The sequence below is a fragment of the Monodelphis domestica genome, chromosome 1 (genome assembly GCF_027887165.1).
Source record: "Monodelphis domestica isolate mMonDom1 chromosome 1, mMonDom1.pri, whole genome shotgun sequence".
NCBI lineage: Eukaryota > Metazoa > Chordata > Mammalia > Didelphimorphia > Didelphidae > Monodelphis > Monodelphis domestica.
The window spans coordinates 289301854-289325224 of NC_077227.1; positions in this window are offsets into that span (position 1 = coordinate 289301854).

The following is a 23371-nucleotide window of genomic DNA, read 5'->3' on the forward strand; positions in this document are numbered from 1 at the left end:
ATAAAATTACTGCTTTTATATTATATATGAAAGAAGCTGAGCTGAACATTGTTGGTTGCCATTATATCAACAGCTAGTCTGTATCCCCATATGATGACACTGATTACGTTATACATACTGGCCCTAATCAGGCCAATGTGGCAAAAAAGCAGGTATTGGAAATCATGATGATATTTCTGGTAATGATAATAATAATAACAAAATATAATAATAATGAGTAATAAATACTAAGAATGAACAAACAGAGCATATTGACTAAAATTAGAAACAAGCTGCTAATATTGGTTTCACTCTTCAACAAAAGAGATGCCTAGGATTCTAAGAATCAGAAGGTGGGAGGGAACACATTCCTGATCAGAAAATCAAACAATTAATCAATCAATAAATTTTTGTTATGTACTTACATAAAAATTCAAAGCTGAGAAATAACAGAAATAAAATGCCACATTCAGGGCAATATATTGGATCACAGAATGTATGGCAGTAGTTGAATGTAGGATGATAGGAAAGGCAGGAAGAGTTGAGGTTGTAAAGAGCTTTAAATACCAAACAGAGGACTTTATATTTGATTCTAGTGGTAATGGGTAGGCACTAGAGTTTGTTAAACAGAGGATGACATGATCAGACCTATACTTTAGAAAAATCACTTTGGCAGTTTAAGTGGATGATGGATTAGAGCAGTGAGAGACACGAGGCAGGAAGAATAATAAGGTTTTTGCAATAGTCTAGGTAAACTGTGATGAGGGCCTGAACCTGGATGGTAGCTTGTATAAGTGGAAATAAAGTGATGCATGCAAAGATGTAGAAAAATTAGTTAGATGATGTGACAAATAATTATGTAGGATGCGTTTGAGAAAAGTGTATAGGATGACACCAACGTTTGTAATCCTGAGTGATAAGAAGAAAGATGGTTCTCTCCATAGTAATACATAAATCAAGAAGAAGAGAGCATTTGATTTTGAAGATAATGAGTCATTTTGGAAATACTGAATTAGAAAGCTTTATTAAGCATTTATGTACTAGACACTGTTCTAAGCACTGGGGATACAATGAAAAACAAAACAAAATAAAACAAAACAAAAAACCTAATTCTTACTTTCAAGAACCTGATTGTCTATTAGAGGAAATAATAGGCAAATAGCTATTTACAAAAAAAATCTATTCAGGATATATTTAAGATAATCATTAGAGGGAAGGCACCTATGAGATATCCTATAAAGATATTAAAAATGTAGTTAATGGTGTGGGACTGAAGAGATTAGAACAAGATACAGAGATATGGGAACTATTTGTACTAATATAAGTAAATCTGTAAGGGAAGGTGAGAAAGCCAAGTTAGACTGTCTAAGAGGGAAATACACAGAAGGACCATGCCTGAAGTTTGCAGGGCCGGGGGGTGGGGGGAGCGGGGGAGGCATCCATTTGTTAGTGAGCATAACATGGATAACAGGCAGCAAAATGGACTGAGTAACAGCAGTCAGATGAGAGAGAGCAAAGTTATGAAAGCCCTGAGAGAATAGAATAATTAGGATAACAAAGTAGCCAACATTATTAAATGTTGCAGAGAAAAACAAATAGGGAGGACTGAAGGCCACTAGATTTCTTTTTTTTTTTTAATCTATCAAAAAGCATTTATTAAACACTTCTGTGCCAAACATTGTGCTCAACAAAGAAAGGTAAAAACAGTCTCTGCCCTCAAGGATCTCCCTGTCTAATGGGAGAGTCAACATGTAAATAAATAGATATGTAAAAAATATATACAAAAAAGATAGGCGGCATCAGAGATGAAAGCGCTAATAGTTATGAATACTGGGAAAATGCTTCTTGCAGTAGGTGGGATTTCAGCTGAGACTTCAAAGAAGCCAAGGGAGCTAAAATTTACCTAATATTAACCCTTTATATTTGGGAGGGGCCAAACAACAAGGTTTCCCCAAAATCTCATTGCAGTTTTTAGCCACTAACACAATAAGAGCAGAAAAAGATTTTTAAAGCCATGCAGTCTGACCCTTCATTTTACACGAGGGAGAACTGAGGTACAGAAAGTTTAAATGATTTGCCCAGAGTCACATAGCTAATTAGAGTCTGAAATTTTATTTGAATTCAGTTCTTCCATGGCACAATGAAGCTAATAAAGCTTGAAACCATGCCAAGACTATTGGGTAATTCAGTATATTGATAAGGACAGTTAGGTGGCATAGCAGATAGAGTATTGAGTCTGAGATCAAGAAGACTCATCTTCTTGAATTCAAATCTGGCTTCACACACCTACTAGCTATATGATCCTGAGAAAGTCACTTCACCTGTTTTGCCTCAGTTTCCTCATCTGCAAAATTAGTCAGAAAAGATGTCAAATTACTCCAGTATCTTTGCCAAGAAAACATCAAATGGAGTCCCAAAGAGTCAGACATAGCTAAAAACAACTGTACAAGACTGTTATCCTTTTCTTATCTCATTCATTCTCTCCCCACTTTTTTCTCTCTTTTTATATTTGGTCATTTTCAAACATTACTCCTTGGAAACAAAGATCATTTTCTTTTCCTCCTCCCTCCCACCACCCCTCCCATAGCCAACACGCGATTCCACTGGGTATCACGTGTACTTGATTCAAAACCATTTTCATATTGTTGGTATTTGCATTAGGGTGTTCATTTAGAGTCTCTCCTCAATCATGTCCCCTCAACCCCTATAGTCAAGCAGTTGCTCTTCTTTGGTGTTTTTACTCCCACAATGTGTCCTCTGCTTGTGGATAATGTTTTTTCTCCTAGATACCTGCAGAATGTTCAGGGACATTGTATTGACACTAACGGAGAAGTCCATTACGTTCAATTGTACCACAGTGTTTCAGTCTCTGTGTACAATGTTTTCCTGGTTCTGCTCCTTTCGCTCTGTATCACTTCCTGGAGGTTGTTCCAGTCTCCATGGAATTCCTCCACTTTATTATTCCTTTTAGCACAATAGTATTCCATCACCAACATATACCACAATTTCTTCAGTCATTCCCTAATTGAAGGGCATCCCCTCATTTTCCAATTTTTGGCCACCACAAAGAGCACAGCTATGAATATTCTTGTAAAAGTCTTTTTCCTTATTATCTCTTTGCGTTACAAACCCAGCAGTGCTATGGCTGGATCAAAGGGCAGACAGTCTTTTATCGCCCTTTGGGCATAGTTCCAAATTGCCCTCCAGAATGGTTGGATCAATTCACAACTCCACCAGCAATTCATTAATGTCCCAACTTTGCCACATCCCCTCCAACATTCATTACTTTCCTCTGCAGTCATGTTTGCCAATCTGCTAGGTGTGAGGTGATCCCTCAGAGTTGTTTTGATTTGCATCTCTCTGATTATGAGAGATGTAGAACACTTTTTCATGTGCTTATTAATAGTTCTGATTTCTTTGGCTGAAAACTGCCTATTAATGTCCCTTGCCCATTTATCATTTGGAGAATGGCTTGATTTTTTGTACAATTGATTTAGCTCTTTATAAATTTGAGTTATTAGACCTTTGTCAGAGGTTTTTGTTATGAAGATTGCTTCCCAATTTGTTGTTTCCCTTCTAATTTTGGTTACATTGACTTTGTTTGTACAAAACCTTTTTAATTTGATGTAATCAAAATTGTTTATTTTACATTTTGTGACTCTTTCTATGTCTTGCTTGGTTTTAAAGTCTTTCCTTCCCACAGGTCTGACGTATACTATTCTGTGTTCACCTAATTTACTTATAGTTTCCTTCTTTATGTTTAGGTAATTCACCCATTATGAGTTTATCTTGGTGTAGGGTGTGAGGTGTTGATCCAAACCGAGTCTCTCCCACACTGTCTTCCAGTTTTTCCAGCAGTTTTTGTCAAATAGTGGGTTTTTGTCCCAGAAGCTGGGGTCTTTGGGTTTGTCATATACTGTCATTTATCCCAAGTCTATTCCACTGATCCTCCTTTCTATCTCTTAGCCAGTACCAAATTGTTTTGATGACCACTGCTTTATAATAGAGTTTGAGATCTGGGACTGCAAGGCCACTTTCCTTTGCATTTTTTTTTTCATTATTTCCCTGGATATCCTTGATCCTTTGTTCTTCCAAATGAACATTTTTATGGTTTTTTTTCTAAATCAGCAAAAATTTTTTTTGGAAGTTCAATCGGTATAGCACTAAATAGATAAATAAGTTTGGGTAGGATGTTCATTTTTATTATATTGGCTTGTCCTACCAATGAGCAGTTAATGTTTTTCCAGTTGCTCAAGTCTAGTTTTAGTTGTGTGGAGAATGTTTTGTAGTTGTGTTCATATAGATCCTGTGTTTTGTAAAGATTAAAATTTAGGGGAGACTGAGGCAGGTAGAAATTAGGTTCTCTCTTGTAGTTTCTACAAGGAGTATTATATTTTTTAGAAGTTTATTAAAACTTAAGGATTAAAGAAAATGCAGGATAAGAAAAATGTGCCTAGGCCAGAGAGGCCTAGTCAAGGTAATCTCATATCATGGAAGAGCCGCATCTGCCCCAAAACAGAAATCCAAAAGAGAGCACAAAAGCCTTTGCAATCAGGTTAAATCCCTTCTCGATCTTGGCCCACCTGAGAATTCAGTGAGATTAGAGGGCATTCTGGGAGCTAGCAAGGACTCCTGAGGAATGGAGTCCAGAGTTCAAATCTCAATTTTACATTCCCCTCGTTTGATCCTCTGGGAAGAAGGACTTCCCCAAAGGATCATAAAAACATAATCAAGTTAAAGATTACAATAATTTGAGGATAAGAGAAAAAAAAACAATAATTGCTGAACGTATTGACAAAAAGCCAGTTGGGGGCAGTCCCCTTTGGCATTAAAGTATAGATACAAATAAATGTTCAATCAACTACACCCAAAGTTCATTTTTGTGCAGCTTGTGGTCTGGAGGCTTCTTCATGGTGGCTTCTCCAACAGTTCAGTTTCTGGATTCAGGGAAGTATCATCTTTATTTACCTAAAATTCTTCTCAAAAGGAATTTAAACTTTGCAATTTAAATAATGATATTTTTTGCATTCTCCCCATTAAGAGGGTGATTAAAAAAACAGGATCACTTAGGGATGCATGGCTGAGGTATGAGGTATATGAATCAATTGGCAAGAGATATTAAAAAGGTATCAGAAAATCCAAAGAAAAAAGAAAAATTTCTTGATGAAAATGTAGACTATCAAAGTCTTATATGTAAAAATTCCAAGTAAAAGAAAAATAAATCTATAACAGGTCCTTGAATCAGGGCCCAATCAAAATGATTTAAGCAATGATGCATTTACCCAGTCAATAGCCAGGACTACAGAAAGGTACCACACTATGAGAGGCAGAAAAGGGGACCAGATTATATGAGCCAAGTTTTCTGGGATACTCATCTGTATTTTCAGAGTGAGTGTGGACACAAGGAAAGCCTATGTTGTAACAACATGTTAAACACAGTAACCTTGAGTCTTCACACTAGGTTCAAGACCCTTGTAATGGCCTAGAAGTGCATCAATCCATCCTCAATTGGCTTTTCTTTGGCCTTGTGCAATGGTTCTTGTGTGTATATCTTGTCCTGGAATCAGACAGAATTATTAAGCAAAGTCCCATAATTTATTTAAATAATTAGTGGCATCGTTTTTATAGTCACAAGCTTTTTAGGGCATGCATTAGCAAATGTGTCTTAAACTTATATTACTGAAAAGTTAAAAAGTTAAAGAAAATCTTAATGCTGGTGACATGTGCTTCAAATATAAAAAAGAGAAAAAAATATATAAAAAAACCTGAAAAGGTATATTGCACATGCGAGAAAAATATAATAATAAAAGAGCTTTAAAAAAATTCAAAAATGTAGCTTATAATGATTGACACACTGTGTCAGCTAAGAAAATAAAGATTACAAGGCTTTCTCACCAAAAATGAGATCCATTTCCTCTTCATGTCTAGCCATGCTCCACTGTGAGTAGAAGGCAAATGAATTGAACAGTAGTATAAATATGTAGTTTCAATATCCCCAGAATTCTCAATACCCCAATTAATTACAATAGCAAACAAACACACTGTCACATTTCACATAAGTTGTTGTATGATATTTTTAAAACCTATGGAGTTGATGGATATTTGTCACAAGTTTTTACAATCATAGTAAATCTTTCAACCTTGGTAATAAACATATTTTTAAACAAAGTAAAACTCATCTTGGGTTAAGAACATAATCAAGAAATCTATATATCATTCTAGTGGAAGTTAAGTAGTGAGCTGAAGAGTATAAATAAAGGGGTGCTCCTTTTTGGAGGTTTTTTAGGGGTACAAATGCCCTGAGATTAACTTCCCAACTTCCATTCATATGTGGGAAGGTTGGGGTTTATAACTGTATTTCACTTCAGCTATGGGCCTTACCTTATGGTAGGGACAGGCAAAAATAACCAGAGATTGTTAAGAAAAATTCCAAAAATCATATTTAAATAACCCTTAAAATCAGTTGAGATATTTAGCACATTAAATTTTCCAAAGGTTGTTATAGCAATTGTAACCAGTTCTGAAGTCCATCTATCCTCTATGTGACAACTTACAAAGGCAAAAATAGAAAAAAGCTGTTTTTTTCATATATGGGCTTAATTAACTATGAATTTTTTTCAGAATGGTTATAGGGGAAAAGCAACAGAATTTAACAGTAAAACTCAATACATTAAAATGAACAGCATAACAGAATTATATTGAATCCAGTAATATATGAACTTAAAATCACAAAGTTATATCTTAAACAAAACAATAAGGAAAATGCAATAGAATACAGAGATTTGTATAAACCATTGGAGTCTGAAATGCCTTAAAATTTATAACCTCCAGTCTTTAAAGTTCTTTAGGTGTGTTTTTTTTAATTATTAATTATCCATTTAAATGTCTATTGTCGGAAGGCAGAGTGGTAAGGGCTAAGCAATGAGGGTTAAGGGATCTGCTCAGGGCCCCACAGCTGGGGAGTATCTGAGGCCAGATTTTAACCCAGGACTGTATGTCTTTTGGCCTGGCTCTCAGTTCTCTGAGCCACCCATTTGCAACTTCAAAGTAAAAGTTGAATCTTTGGGCTGAATCTTTTCCCTGGCATGCAGGTGAATTCAATAAAGGATCAATGCAATTAAAAGACATCCTTGTAAAATAGCCATGTTTTTAAGTTCCTGCTTGAAAAAGTCTGTTTGTTCTCCTCCCTTTTCTCTCTCCCCTGCTACCATCTGCCCACGTGGCCAATAGTTACCAGCTGGTAGAAATGAGTCCTGAGCGATCTGCTCCAAGGATCTGGGTGATGAGCTGGCTGGGGTCACTCTCATGGGTCTGGGGCGCAGAAACAGGCAGGCAAGTCCAGGAGATCGGACACTAGGTGAGAGTCCAGGAGCAGGAGCCAGAGCTCGAGCAGGCCGCCGGGATGGGCAGGGCCGGTACCAGGTGAGGATGGAGAGAGGTCAGGATGGGGCCTGCAGGCAGGTCACCAGGTGGTCGAGATCTGGGTTAAGTAGGGACCGGGTGAAAGAGAGAGAGAGAGAGAGAGAGAGAGAGAGAGAGAGAGAGAGAGAGAGAGAGAGAGAGAGAGAGAGAGAGAGAGAGATCAGGAGCAGCAGCAGGAGAAACAGGAAGACTTCGCAGCCAGGTGGACAGCAAACGCAACAGATCCAGAGCGAGCCTATGAGCTATCTAATGGCTGGAATGAGCAGCAGCTTTTCAAGGGTAAAAAACCTTAGCCAGAGAAACGTGGCTCAAAAAAATTTCTAGGCACTAGCTATGAAAACTGAACTAAAGATCCGAAAAGAATCAGAAGATTGAGAGTATTTTTCTCCCATTAGGTCACCAAACTGTAAAGATTAAAATTTAGGGGAGATTGAGGCAGGTAGAAATTAGGTTCTCTCTGCAAGGAGTATTATATTTTTTAGAGGTTTATTAAAAGTTAAGGATTAAAGAAAATACAGGATAAGAAAAACGTGCCTAGGCCAGAGAGGCCTAGACAAGATAATCTCACATCATTGATGAGCCACGTATGCCCCAAAACGGAAGTCCAAAAGAGAGCACAAAAGCAAAATACTCAAGGTCCATAAGGGTGAGTAAGTACTTCCTTAATATCCAATATTAGGGAGACATATGGGTAGAGAACTTGTCACAAAATGATACCTCCTAACTCCTTGTCCTGAAGTCATTTTAGTACTTCAGAATCTTCATGAAGTTTGCTCAGGAGCATGAAATAGTGGTGGATGAATTGTTCTACTTTGTTGACACCTCAAAGGCAACATCATTTTTGCTAGAAAGTTAGTTGGGTTTGGCTCAATATATTTTTGGTTGGAGCTGTTCTAATGACTGCTGGTGTGGTTTAATTCTCTAGCTATCCAAGCCATTCTGCTATTGCTATTACTATGTCCCCAAAGCTACCATCAATCATCTTGAGTAATTGACTTTTCACATTAATTTGGAATGGCTTTCACAATTCTTAACTAAGAGACTTCTTATGGGATCTACAGATCTTCTGAACTAATAGGGTCACTGACTGGCATTGTCTACCTCAAAATGCAGATTGACCTAAAATCAACAAACACAAAGGTGGGTGGAGAAAGGAAAAGCACCATCCATCTGATCCTTCATACATCTCAAAATATTGCCTTCTGGAAGCCACAAAGAAAAGAAATTAAGATATAGGTGGAACAGCCCTTTTGTAAGTATATTCAGTTCTGACTATGCAGCCATTTAGAAGTTTTTTAGTCCCTGAGTCACCCTTGTGGCAATGTGGGATGAAATCAAGGAATATTAATGCATTTCCTTCAAGGACTTATCCTCAAAGTCATATTCATTACACTGAGAATTACAGAGGGAAAACAGAATAAAATATAACAAAGAAATATATGAGTGAAAAGGAAGATGGGCTGGTCATGTTTTTTTTTACATATATACAAAGTATAACCAATAGATATGCTTCACTAGTATCCTTGAAAAGACTATAGAATTTGGGGTAGAACTTCATCTCCTCCTACTAAACCTAACCTTAACCCTTTTAACTGCACATTATGACAAAATTATGGGAGGAAATGAAGAAGAATGATGCAGAATGGGCAGACATGAGTAGGTTGGAATCAGCATTGCTGGAGAAAATACCTAAGTCAATGAAAATTATAAATCCATTTGTGCATTCAAGTAAATGTATATAAAACTATGTAACCTAGAAATGTCAGACTCATTCATCAATAGTACAATTGATGAGGTGAGAACTGGAAGGGGTTTCTGACGCAAACAGTTTAAGATAGTTCCTTCTACATATTTCCCACAAGCCTTTGCAGCATCTTGTGAGGATGTTTGGGGAAATGCATATTCTGTGTGTATTTCCTGGAATGTGATGATGAATGTAAGACTTACCTTGCTCATCTGAGGCTATGGAGGCAAGCAGTGTAGGAATTTGGGCAGAACAGACACATAGGAAATAACACCAGTGTCAAGACAATATCCATTTCTTTGCAACTACCTACTGATGGCTTTCCCTTCCTAATGAAAGCTTCCCAGCTTCTGATGGCCTTAATTCTAACATAAAGTTGCAATACTGATTAGGGACCACAGAGGAATCTCAGTTTATTCTGAGGAAACCTATAAATAGAAATAAATAAGTAGTCCTCTCTAAAATTTATATTTGGAAGCTGTTCAAGTGGCTTCTACAGGTTATGACATTTCAATTGTTTTAGAAAAACTGTATTAATTTTAGCATTCTCTGTTCTCAACTCCAGCATACAACCTGTGCATTTGTAGGGCTTACTGTGGGAATACTAGGTGTAAACTGTACATAGCCTTCAATGTTCCCTGTAGGATATCAAAGTTAGGTTAAAAATTCTTCCAAATCAGGTATTTGTAGTTGAAGTAAATAAAAGTAAGCTATTCCCTTATAAAGAGACTACAGATTGAAGTGAGAATGCTTTGCAGTTTGGAATGTGAGTCTACACCCATAATGCCATCATTCCAAAGATATGAGGAGCAAAAAAAAAAAGCCACAAAAATGTAAATATAGTTCATGTGTAGTTGCCTTGGTAGCACTGAACTATGTGTATCCACACCCTCAGGGAAAATCATTCCATCTGTGGGAGTACATGAAAGGTCCTGAAGCAGGAAACTAGGAGCAATTATAGAACATCATATTTATTTTGTTCAATCTGCTGTTTCAATCCAGTTCATTCAATAGTATACTTTGTTGAAAAAAAAATAAAGGAAAAAAACCTCTATCACCTACCTGCTGCCCTTCATGGTTACTTCGGGTGTTAACAAGCACTGTGCCTGTTGGCAACCACCATAAGACAAGACAGCTGGTTATTACTCACATGTTGGCTCTCTTTTAGCAATGATTAAGAACAAATCTTCCTTTAACATCCCCAGTTTAACAATAAAAACTCCCAGTTTCAATTAACATGGTCAGGTACACAAATTTGTATTAATGATAAATAGCCCTGTTTTTAAAATGTTTTCTTTGGAACGATGGTTTTCACAAGAACAAAAGTCTGAAGCCAAAGAACTTGGTGTCAGATAAAGACTACCATTGACCAAACAAAGGCTCTGGAATGAATGTAAAGTACCATTGAAGCATTCAGTACTTGCTTTATAACTTGCTTCCTTAGAATCCTTGCCCACTCTCCTATTCTTATTTGTATAGTGAAGAAATATTTCCTTATCATTTTTAGAGCTTATTTTCATCATAGTCACTTATTACCAGAAATTTGAATATTTAGAACATTTGGAAGTTTAGCCTCCAAAGGGTAGGGCCATGATTTTTGGTGTTATCATGTATAATGAAATAATTGAATGATGATGTTATAGAATGTCTTCAAAACCATCCAATAGATCCAATAGATAAGTTTGCAGATGAGAAATCTGAGTATTTCACATTATCTATGTATACTCATAAATAGTAACTTTAATTCACTACCATGAAGGAGACACACCCTATCCTAAGCAGCAAATACCAGCATGTTTTCTCTGAATTTATTGTTTCCTTCCATGAGATCTACAAGCACACACAACATCCTCAGTTCTTTCAAATGCTTTCTCTCATCCCTAACTTATACCAAATTATTATTGTATCTTTATCTTTGCTCTCGTTCTTAATCAAATTCCCAGGAAAAAGATCTACCCTTATTGTTTCCATTTTCCCTCCTCTCATTCTATTCTTAGCCCTTTTCAACCTGGCTTCTGAAATCATCACTTAACACTACTTTTTTCTCCAAAGTTATCAATGATCCCTAAATTACCAAATCTGATGGCCTTTATTTAATTCTAATCCTGCTTCTTTTTTCTTCAGCATTTGACCCTGTTGCCTATCCTCTCCTAGAATGCTCCTCCTATCAAACTACCAAAAAACTTTTTTAAAGAATTAGAAAAAAATACAGCAAAATTCATCTGGAAGAACAAAAAATCAAGAATATCAAGGGAACTAATGAAAAAAATGTGAAGTATGGGAGCCTAGCAATACCAGATCTTTAACTTTACTATAAAGCCATGATCATCAATGTGGTACTGGCTAGGAGACAGAAGGGTGCATCAATGGAATAGAGTAGGGGTAAATGACCTTGGCAACTTAATGTTCAATTAATACAAGGATCCTAGCTTTGGGAATAAGAACTCACTATCTGACAAAAACTGCTGGGAAAATTGGAAAACAATATGGGAAAAATCAGGTCTAGGTCAACATCTCATACCCTCTACCAAGATAAATTCAAAATGGGTAACTGTCTTAAATATAGGGAATGAAATCATGAATAAGTTAGGTAAACATAGAATAGTAGAACTGTCAGATCTGTGAGAAAGGAAGGGATTTAAAACTAAGCAAGAGATAAAGAACATTACAAAATATAAAATGAATGATTTTGATTACATTAAATTAAAAGGGTTGTGTACAAACAAAACCAATGAAACCACAAGAAGAAGGAAAGCAACAAACTGGGGAAAAAATCTTTATAACAAAACTCTCTGGCAAAGGTATAATTTCTCAAATATATAAGGAATTAAGTCGAATTTATCAAAAAAAAAATCAAGCCATTTTCCAATTGACAAATGGTCAAGGGATATGAATAGGCAGTTCTCATATGAAGAAATCAAAACTATCAATAAGCACATGAAAAAGTGTTCTAAATCTCTCATAATTAGAGAAATGCAAATCAAAACTACTCTGAGATATCACCTCTGTATTTTAATAAAAATCCAAGATTTTGAAATTTTGTTTGAGAAACACCTTCAAGGAAGAAGCTTGCTAAGTCCGAAATCCAGAGAATGAACTGTTGCAGAAAGATGTCAGGAAACCTACACTACATCAAGAAGATCAAGAATGAACTTTGGATATGGTTGATTGAACTGAAGTTTGATTGAATATGTATTATAAATGTACACTTTTATGCCAAAGGGAACTGTCCCTAATTTGGTTTTTTGTTAATGTGCCTATCAAAACATTGGTTTGCTTTCTCTCTTTTATATTCCTCCCTAACTATTGTAATTTCCTCTTAGAAATTGAATATTGTATACATCTGTAGTTAGAAGTGCTTTAGGACTACAAGATGATTATGTTAAATGATCAATGGGGAGACTAGTCTCCCAATGATCATCAGGGAGCATTGTGAACTTTAAAATTACTCCACCCTATTTAGACAGTACTTTAGATAAAGTTGTAATCTCCTGATTGAAAAATGAAGTTACTTAGTTCTCACCTTATAGTGAAGCTAGACCTTTAAGCTAAGTCTATTTTTAAACTTTAATACAAAAAGATGTTAAGTACCTATAAAGGTTAAATTCATCATAAAAAGGTCAAGTGAATAACAAAAGGTGAACTTAACAAAGAATTAAGTAACTCAAAACTCTAATCAAAGAAGGTGAGAACTAAAGAATGGGAAGTCCTGGAGAAAAGCTTCTGCTGAGATTGGTAGGTGAAAATTTAGGGGAGGTGACACAAGAGAAAAGATCTTTAAAAAGAGGTCTATATGAGCGGCCTGGGAGTCAGTTCAGGTGTGGAACTCAGCCTGGAGGAGCTCCCTCAGTCAGCTTCCTTGAGACAGCCTCGTGGTGAGTTGGGTAAGACTGACTTCCTTTCCCTTGGGCTCAGGGAGCCACTTTGGCCAAGGCCTTTAACTCCTGCCTGGCTCAGCCTGAGTTGGAGCAGTATAAATTAACTCTTTCCTCTCCCTCTCTCTTCTCCTTAATTCCTTCTCTCTGTATTAATTAAAATCACCATAATTTCCAGTTGACTTGGGTATTTTATTATTTGGGATTTTCCCTGACCAATTAAATAGATTTTAAGTCACAACTATAAAATTATCCTTACACCTCACACCTAGAAGATTGGCCAATATGGCAGCAAAGGAAAGTGATAAATGTTGGAGGGAATGGGGCAAAATTGGGACACTAATACATTGGTGGAGTTGTGAATTGGTCCAACTCTTCTGGAGGGCAATTTGGAACTATGCCCAAAGGGCTTTAAAAGAATGCCTACCCTTTGATCCAGCTGTAGCACTGCTGGGTTTGTACCCCAAAGAGATAATAAGGAAAAAGACTTGTACAAAAATATTTATAGTTGTGCTCTTTGTGGTGGCTAAAAAATTGGAAAATGGGGGGGTATACATCAACTGGGAAATAGCTCAATAAATTGTGGTATCTGTTGGCGATGGAATATTATTGTGCTGAAAATAATAAAGAAGTGGAGGAATTCCATGTAAAACTCCAGGAATTGATGCAGAGAGAAAGGAGCAGAACCAGTAGAACATTATACACAAGAGACTGATACATTGTGCCACAATAAAATGTAATGAACTTTTTTTACTACCAGAAATACAATGACCCAGGACAATCTAGAGGAACTTCGGAGAAAGAATGCTGTCCACATCCAGAGGAAGAACTGTGGAGATGGAAATGCATTAGAAAAATATGTAATCCATTATATAGTGCAATAGGGATATGAGTGGGGTTTTGATGTTAAAGGATCGCTCTACTGCAGATATAAATAACATGGAAATAGGTTTTGAACAATGATACATATATAACCCAGTGGAACTGCTTGTTGGATTCGGGAGGGAGGAGGAAAGAGCCAGGGGAGGGGAAGGTATCATGAATCATGTAACCATGGAAAAATATTCTAAATAAAAAAAGAAATAATTAAATTTAAAAAATATATAAAGAAGGTATTTTTCCATTTATCATGTGCTCTAAGAATGTCTATTAATATATTTCCTCTATTTCAATAAGAAGGTATTTATTTTTCTATAAATGGACATTGTTTTAAAAATCTTATATAGATTTTTGTTAAGATATTTTCTAAACATATTATGGTTCATTTCATGGATCTGAAAGTATATATTGACTGGCATTGCATAGGTGTTAATTCCTTGAAGTGTTTCCTTAGCCTTCAACTTTGACTTCACTCAGAAGTCACTTATTGTATTTATCATAATCATGATCATCTTCATCATCCTCATCATCATTTTCTATCTTTCATTTCTCTGAGCTTTCCTAGAGTCCCACTCCTGTACCCTTACTCTTAAGCTTATAAATATCAGAAACAATGCACAAGGGAAATATTTTTCCTTGATTCAATACTTTGGTTTCTCCCAGTGCAGAAATTTCCTCCATAATTGTACAGATCAGCGATTAATTTTTAATATAAATGACAGAGACTTGCCTAGGACACCGAAAGGTTAAATGATTTGCCCATTTTCACACAACTGGTATGTGTAAGAGGTAGGTCTTCAACATAAGTCTTTCTGATACTGTCAGTCCTCTATCCTTTATATTGCATTTCTATTAATTTTATATGTTAAGATTAATTAAGCTCAGGTTTCTTATTTTACTCACATTTATCCCCAGATATAGTAAAATCTTTCTATAATACCCTGCAGATTAAGACAACTTTCATGGACAAGTTATATTCCCTTACAGTTATCTAAACACAAATTTTATTTTGAAATACAAATAATCATATTTGAGAAAGAAAATTTGTTTGATCATCCTTGAGAAATCAATGAAGAAGGAAGGAAAGAAAGAAGAAAAGAAATATAAAAAGGCAGCATGAGCTGAGAATCAACTCAAAGGTACAGAACCTGTTTCAGAAGAACTTTAGGGTCAGTAAATATTTCACACTAAATCTGGTAATCTAAAACAACCCAGAATTATGGGTAATTCTAGCAATAGTCTGAAAGCAATCATTCCCTAACGGAAAATACTGATATAGATACCTGTATCTTCTTTCTTCACTGCACAAGCAGAGGGGTCAGGGTCTTTCTCTCTCGTATTGATAGAGCTTAGTAAATGTTTAGTAGTGAGAAGAAAAAATTGCCACACAAATCCTTTCAATGCTGTCAGAAGAGAAAAGCCCATTTCAGTGTGATTTGTTGGGGTTCAAAAGAAGAGCAGGCCCTTTAAGAACAGTGTTGAACCTCAGTTAAATCTCCATTTTATAACAAGAAATGGGATTCAGTAAAGCAAGCTGCTATTTATCCTCTACTCCACCCCAACCTATACCCTAATCCTTTTCATGGCCCTGGCAGTTTGGGTACATTTTGGGGTTTTCATCACAAGAATTATCTTGAACCCATTCTATGAATTGACCTTGTCTCTTCAGATTTCTTTGGATTGGGGATGAAATAGACCTTAATTTCCTGACATCCAGTATGGAATTAATGAAGTTAGTTTTTACAGCTTACCTTGGTTCAGATCCACTTCTCAGAAGTTCAGATATTGGGACAAATGAATGCCTACTATATGACAATCAATTTAATTCTATTCAATTAAAATATGCTTAAGTCACTAATGTATGCAAGGAACTAAGATAGGTGATATGGATACAAAGTTTAAAAATAGCATAGTGTATTATTTATGGTAACACATTCTACAAAGGGAATACAATTTATCTGCAGAGGATAATTCAAAATAGAATGTGATAGGAACAAAGAAATGACCCAAAGAAAGTGCTATAAGAAAATGTGAGGTGGATCAGAGCACTTTTCATTGAGAGAGCTTTCAATCCACTGAGTCACTTAGCTGCCCCCTCAATTCACAATCTTGACTCAGTCATAATCATCCTCTTAAAAATATTTATGTATCTAAAGGATAAAAGCATCAATGTATTTGTGAAAATTAATCCTCAATTTCATCAAATTCTAAGTATTAGGAAAAAAATTTGAGGGAGTCAGTGAATCTCCCAATGGAACATGGTGAAAAATAATGTTTAGGAAAAGGCTGGATATGAAGAGATTGCACTTTTCATTCCAGATGCTTAATTCTGAGTAATAATTTAAATACTTTGATAATAATTTAAGTTTTCTATATGGCAATGGAAGGAAGGAAGGGTTTTTTATTTTTTCATGAAAAATCCCTCTAATACAAATGCTCAGCTGTGTTCCAAATGAATGCAGACAGCATTCAGAAAGTAGCATGCAGTGAGACTGAAGAATACAATAATTTTAAGTAGAATGGCATTGCAACCTGGCCTGGTATGTTAGAAAAGAATTGTCAATTTGTGAGTGTGTTCTGACTCTCAAATTCCCAGTTTATCAAGATAATGGAGGCTTATTAAAAGTCATATAACTCTTCTGAAGCTCTCAGAGTCAATGCTTCATAAAGTCAATTCAAGGGTAGCATTCTAGATCTAAATTCTTCCATATTTTTATTTGTGTGTTCCATGAGCTGGTGACCAATCCCAATGGGCATTTAGGCTTTAGATATGCTTCATATTGAAAGAAACATGTTCTTTACTCCAGTGCTGATGAAAATTATGCATCATGAATATCCCTAGAAAAAGGAGAACATTTTCCTTTTGTCACATGTAATAGAGTTTTCAAAGTAGTCATTGATGGCAAATGTCTACTATGTTCAAGAACAGGAAACAAGGACTTTCAATAGCTAGTCAGTAGAAAGCATATTTACCTTAAGATCCATATAATATGTAGCTAATTAGAGATGTTACTATAGCTCCCTTTTAAAAGATGAAACAGTCTTTCAGTTTCTATCACTAAACCAATAATATTTGATATATCGCCTTTCATCTTCAAAGAAGTTGAAGAAGAATGATAAGGTTAGTAATATTTTAAATAGTTCTGTCCTCTATGAATAAAAATAGACACTTTACTCTCATGTGAAACCCTTTCAATCAGTCAATAAACATTTATTGAGCACCTATTATGTCACTGTGCTAAGCACTGTGGATCCAAAAAAAAAAAAGACATAAGCAGTGACTGCACTCAAGAAGCTAATAATTTAATGGAGTCCAAACCCTATCAACAGGATATAACCCCAAGGTGCAAACCACTATGTATAAAGAATCTATAAAAGAAGGAAGGAAGGAAACAAGTATTGATTAAGTACGTACTAGCTACCTTCTGAATATCTCATTTGTGCCTCAGAACAACAGTGGATTGTGATACTTTAGCCTCATTTAACAGATGAAGAAACTCTAGGGTAATATAAATAGTATCTAAAGTCAGATTTGAACTCTGGCCCTTCAAACTCCAGACCCAGCCTTTGATTTACTGTACCACTTAGGTGACTTTAGGCAGGTTAAAAAAATGGAAAAAGCAAGCTTCAAATTGCATAGAGTTCCTAAGTTCCTTCTCTAGAGGTAGATAACATTTTTCATCAGAACTTCTTTATAATTGTATCAATCAGAATAGCTCACAACTTCACTGCTACTTTGTACAATATTCTGGTTCTTACTTAGTTCTTACAAAATTCTGTTTACCTAATATTGCACTAGTTCATATAAGTCTTTCCAGGTTTTTCTAAAACCATTCTGCTTGTTATTTCTTGTATTCTTATATATATATATATATATATATATATATGTATGTATATTCTTATAGCCCAATAGTATTCCATCACAATCATGCACCTCAACTTAATCAGCCATTCTCAAATTCATGGGTATCTCCTCAACTTCCAATTCTTTGCCCCCACAAAAAGGCTGCTATAAATACTTTTGTACAAATAAATTATTTTCCCTTTTCTTTAATCTCTTTGGGATATAGACCTAGTAGTGTTGCATATTTTATAGTCCACTAAACATAGTTCCAAATTGTGCTCCACAAGAGTTAGACTAGTGCATAACTCCACCAAAAGTGCATTAGTGTCCTTATTTTCCCACATCCTTCCCTTATTTGTCAATTTTCCATTTCTGTCTTGTTATTCAATGTGATAGGTGTGAGGTAGTACCTCTCAGAGTTATTTAATTTGCATTTCTTTAATCAATACTGTTTAGAATATTTTTTCAGGTGACTACTGATAACTTCGATTTCTTCTAAAACTGCCTGTTTATATCCATTGACATCAATTGAGAAATTGTTCTTATTTTTCTAAATTTGGTTTCATTCCATATATACTTGAAAAAAGTGACATCTTGATCAGATAAACTTCTCTATTTTTCCCAATTCTCTGTTTTAAAAATGGATATTAACATTAAAGATACAACAAGAACAAAGAATAAACAGTTTCCCCAATACCATGGGGGCATACTCTCCCCTATGTTATTTCTATCTCTAGGGGGAGTAGATTCAAGTTATCTCAGTGCCTACATATTTTAAAAATCTGAAATGAAAACAACCTACCAAATTCATATCTAAAATGGAATCACTTTCAGATATATCTTTTTCTCAGATACTGGGAGGCTTGTGTCCTAAACATCATTCCTTGTTCCTTGGGACTGCAAACCCCAACTCTGGAATACTGAAGTGCTAAAGTACTTTTCAGACCTTTCAAATTCATAAAGTTTTAGGTTCCACCCCTTCACTGGGAAATATGAGTAAATGAGTTGTGAAATTTTCCTAAAAACATTGAGGCAAAAATGCCATGGATAGAAATAAAAGGCCTTATTAAATTACTTCTTAACCAATCAAGGAAGCTTCTATTTATCACATGGGTAATCTATTAATACCAGTTACAAAATATTTGCTAATACTTTATAATATCTCTAAAGCTCTTCTGTTCAATATTTTTATGACTCCACTGGAGGCAATAGTCTTCTCAGCATCTCCATCTGAGAAGATACTATTAGATTTTCCATGACATCCATTACAGAAGCCTGATATTGGGCATGATAAGGTGAAATGCTTGCCAATTGAGGTATGGAGTCATATACCTGCTGGACCTTTCTCTAGAAGAGATACAGAAACTGGAACTGAAGGGTACATGTCAAAAATGGAGTTGGTAGTCTGAGACTGGGCAAAGTATCATAAAATTAATCAGTAGGACCCCAGAGTCCAGAGTAGGACCTTAAAATGAGGACCAAGTTGTTGGTGATAGCTATAAGTCACAAGGTTTAGAGATGGCTGAGAAGTAGCTTGGTGACCTGAATCCATGCTAGATGAGGTAAATGTTCACTAAAGTCCAGAATTACAATGATGGGACATTTATATATGGACAGAGGTATAGTATGGAGCTGCAAGCATCAAAGTGCAGAAATTTCTGGGAAAGTGTCACAATAGCATAAGACCATTCCAGGTAAAATGAAATGCTCACCAGTCCAAGACCACAATAGGACTTTTGGATTCTGACAGAGATGAAGACCGAGTTTGGAGGTCACAAGGTCAAGAAACTGCCAAGAATTGGTCTTATGACCTGATAAGATAATGTGATTAGATTACCAATCACATCCTAAGGATGGAATCTTAATTTCCAGACAAATATAGAGTCTTTGGATACACATGGAATGGCAGGGGAATTACAAAGTGACTTGAAATTGGATCAGATAAAACAAAATACTACACAAACTCTGGGATCACAAGGCTAAGACTGTATGTTGTGCATGAGAGTTGATATTTGAATTAAAGGCATCAAGGTGTGTCAATGCCCAGGAAGTAGTATAATGATCATACACTGGCCAAGACAAGATAAATTTCTCAGCAGTCAGAGCCTAGGGCACCATCAGCTCTAAAGAAAGTGGACATTGGAGAGGTAGACTATAGTTCATGGAGATGGCTGGACATTGCATAGTGACCTAACACCAGGTAGAATAATTTGAAAACTTTACCAACCAAATCCCTGGGCCAAAGAAACAGATTCTTCAGTTCCACACAGAGATAGAAATCTGAAGATTCAGAAGGTATAACATGGAGAAAGGAATGGAATGGTACAATATATCCATCTCAAGATCACTCTTCAGTCACCTATGATCAAGTAAAGAAATATAATGCAGAATATATAGACCAAGTTTCAGATCCAGTTGCAGGCTACTTAGTGCTTGTGATTTATTTGTAATTGACAATTGGTACTATGAGGCATAGGGAAGGAGAGGAAAGGGGGAACACTCATTATCCTACCCTTTACATGAAGACCAAGGAGATAATATCATTAGTCACAAGTCCCAGAGGGAGGAAAGAAGAATACAAATCTTTTTGCAAAGTGATAAATCTCCTCTTCATCCATCTCCATCATGGGATTAAGGGACTAATTTAGTATTGCTTCATTTTCCCAAAATTTCCAAAGGCCTTCATCTCTGAGACCAGTTTATTAGGCTAGATAGCTCTGCATGCACCATGAAGTACAAATTCCCACTATGCATATAAATGATGTTGAAATTCTCATATTAATATCAGCAATATTATTCATTCAAGCATAAATGTTGTTGTTTTTTCCTAACTTAGGACATGTAGGAAAGTAAGCTCATCATATATATCTGAGAAAATCTTCTTTTATAACATTAACTTGGAAGAGAGTGGAGTCAAGGTGGAAGAGAATGTACCCAGACACACCTGATCTCTACCAAATTTTCCTCCAAAAAAATTATGATATAACACATCAAAATGGAATCCAGAACAACATAAATCATTAAAAGAAGGGAGGAAAGTATTTCCATCCCCAAACAACTTAGATGACCAGGATGAAAGATTTATTACACCACGGTATAATTACAACACAAAACAGCACACCAAAACCCACCATGACAACAACCTAGGGGTTTGCTGAATCAGGAGAAAATCCTTCCTGAGCTCTCAAACACAAACAGTAAAGGGTGTTGGAAAACTCAGAAGGATAAATTATAGGGGTCCCTTTGCTGACTCTGGGTGCAAGACTCTGTCACACTGTCCATATATTCATCTAGTTATATTCCTAGGTCATAGTCTCAGGATGAGTAGGAGCACTAGCACACACCAGCACTTGTGGTCATAGGGTAGCAGGGAACCCTGCTGACAGTTCCAAAGCATCAAAGAGTGAATGTGGTTGCTCACAGACCAAAACACAGGTTGGGAGAAAATTAAACCCACTTCTCCTTACATCAAACCATCTTGGAAGAACTGAAAGCTTTAATATACCTAGAAATAGCTATGAAGGCAGCTACACAAAGAACCTCAAGCTTGGAAAAATGATGGAACTACAGGAACAAAATCCACCTGTAGCAATTTTTTTTAATTAAAAGATAAGAAAAAAAGTTGTTAAATGAGCAAACATCAAAAAAAGAATTTTTACATAGAAAATTATTTGGTAATAGGCAAGACCAAAACACAAAGTGAGAAGACAACAAAGTCAATTGCTAATATATCCAAAACCTCCAGAAAAAAATAAGAATTGGTCTCAAAGCCAGAAAGTAATTAGCCAGAAAAATAAAGAGCTTTTAAAAAGTAAAAGTGGCCAAATGGAAAAGTAAGTACAAAAGCTCGCTCAAGAAAAACATGACTTAAAAATCAGAACTGGGCAAGTGGAAGCTAATGACTCCATGAGACATTAAAAAAGAAAGTTAAAAGAATGAAAACAGAAGAAAATGTAAAATATCTCATTTGAAAAACAAGTGACCTGGAAAATAAGTCCAGGAAAGATAATCTAAGAATTAATGGACTACCTGAAATTCATGATCAAGAAAAGAGCTTAGACTTCATCTTTCAAGAAATAATAAAGGATGTGGTACAATCAAATATAACAGACTTTCCTACTAGTCGAAATGCAATGATACAGGACAATGCTGGGGAATTTGTGAGATGGAATGCTATCCACATCCAGAGAAAGAACTGTGGAAAAAGAAATGTGAAAGAAAAACAAATGATCGATCATGTCATTTGATGGCGATATAATGGGGTTTTGGCTTTAAATGATCACTATTATGCAGATATAAATAATATGGAATTAGGTTTTGAACAATAATACATGTATAACCCAGTAGAATTGCTTGTCAGCTCCGGGAAGGGGGAGGGAAGAGAGGTGTGAAAAATCATGAATTATGAAACCATGGGAAAATATCCTTAATTAATTAATTAGTAAAAATTAAAAATATGAAGAGAAATTATCAAGGGAAACTTCCTTGATATTCTAGAACCAGAGGGTAAAATAGAAACTGCAAGAATCTACCAGTTTTTTCCTGAAAGACATTCCAAAAGGAATACTTGGGGAAATATTTTATTTTACTTATTTATTTAAATAAGTTTTTTTTCCATAGTTATATGATTCATGTTCTTTCCCTCTTCTTTTCTCTCCCCTCTCCAAGATCTGACAAGTGATTTTACTGGGTGGTATATGTATTATCACTCAATACCTATTTTCTCTATACCCATATAAACAAGTGATAAATCAAATGTTTTCCTTCTACATTTCTATACCAACAATTCTTTCTCTCAATGTGGATAACATTCTTTCTCATAAGTCCCTTGGGATTATCCCGTATCATTTCACTGCTATTAGTAGCAAAGTTGATTACATATGATTAACCCATTATGTTTCAGTTTCTGTGTACAATGTTCTCCTGGTTCCACTCATTTTGCTCTACATTGGTTCGTGAAGGTTTTTCCAACTCATATGGAAATCAAGCAGTTTATCCTCTTTTATTGCACAATCTATCACCATCATATAACACAATTTGTTCAGCCATTCCCCAATCGAGGAATGCTCCCTCATTTTCTAATTATTTTGCTATCACAAAGAGAGCAGATATGGACATTTTTGTACAAGTATTTCCCTTATTATCTTTTTGGGGTACAAACCTAGTAGTGGATCAAAGGGCATGAATTATTTTAAAGCCCTTTGGGCATAATTCCAAATTGCCTTCCAGATTGGTGGCATCAAATCACAACTCCACCAGCAGTCCCAACTTTGCCACATTCCCTCCAACATTTATTATTTTCCTTTACTTTCATATTGGCCAATCTGCTAGGTGTGAGATGGTACCTCAGAGTTGTTTTGATTTGCATTTCTCTAATCATGAGGGATTTAGAACACTTTTTCATGTAATTATTAATAATTTTGATTTCTTCATCTGAAAACTGCCTATTCATATCCTTTGGCCATTTGTCAAATGAGGAATGTCTTGATTTCTAGTACATTTGACTTAGTTCCTTATATATTTGGAATATTATTATATGTTCACCTAATTTATTTATGATTTCATTCTTTATATTTAATTAAGTCATTTACCCATAATGAATTTATCTTAGTATAGGGTGTGAGATGT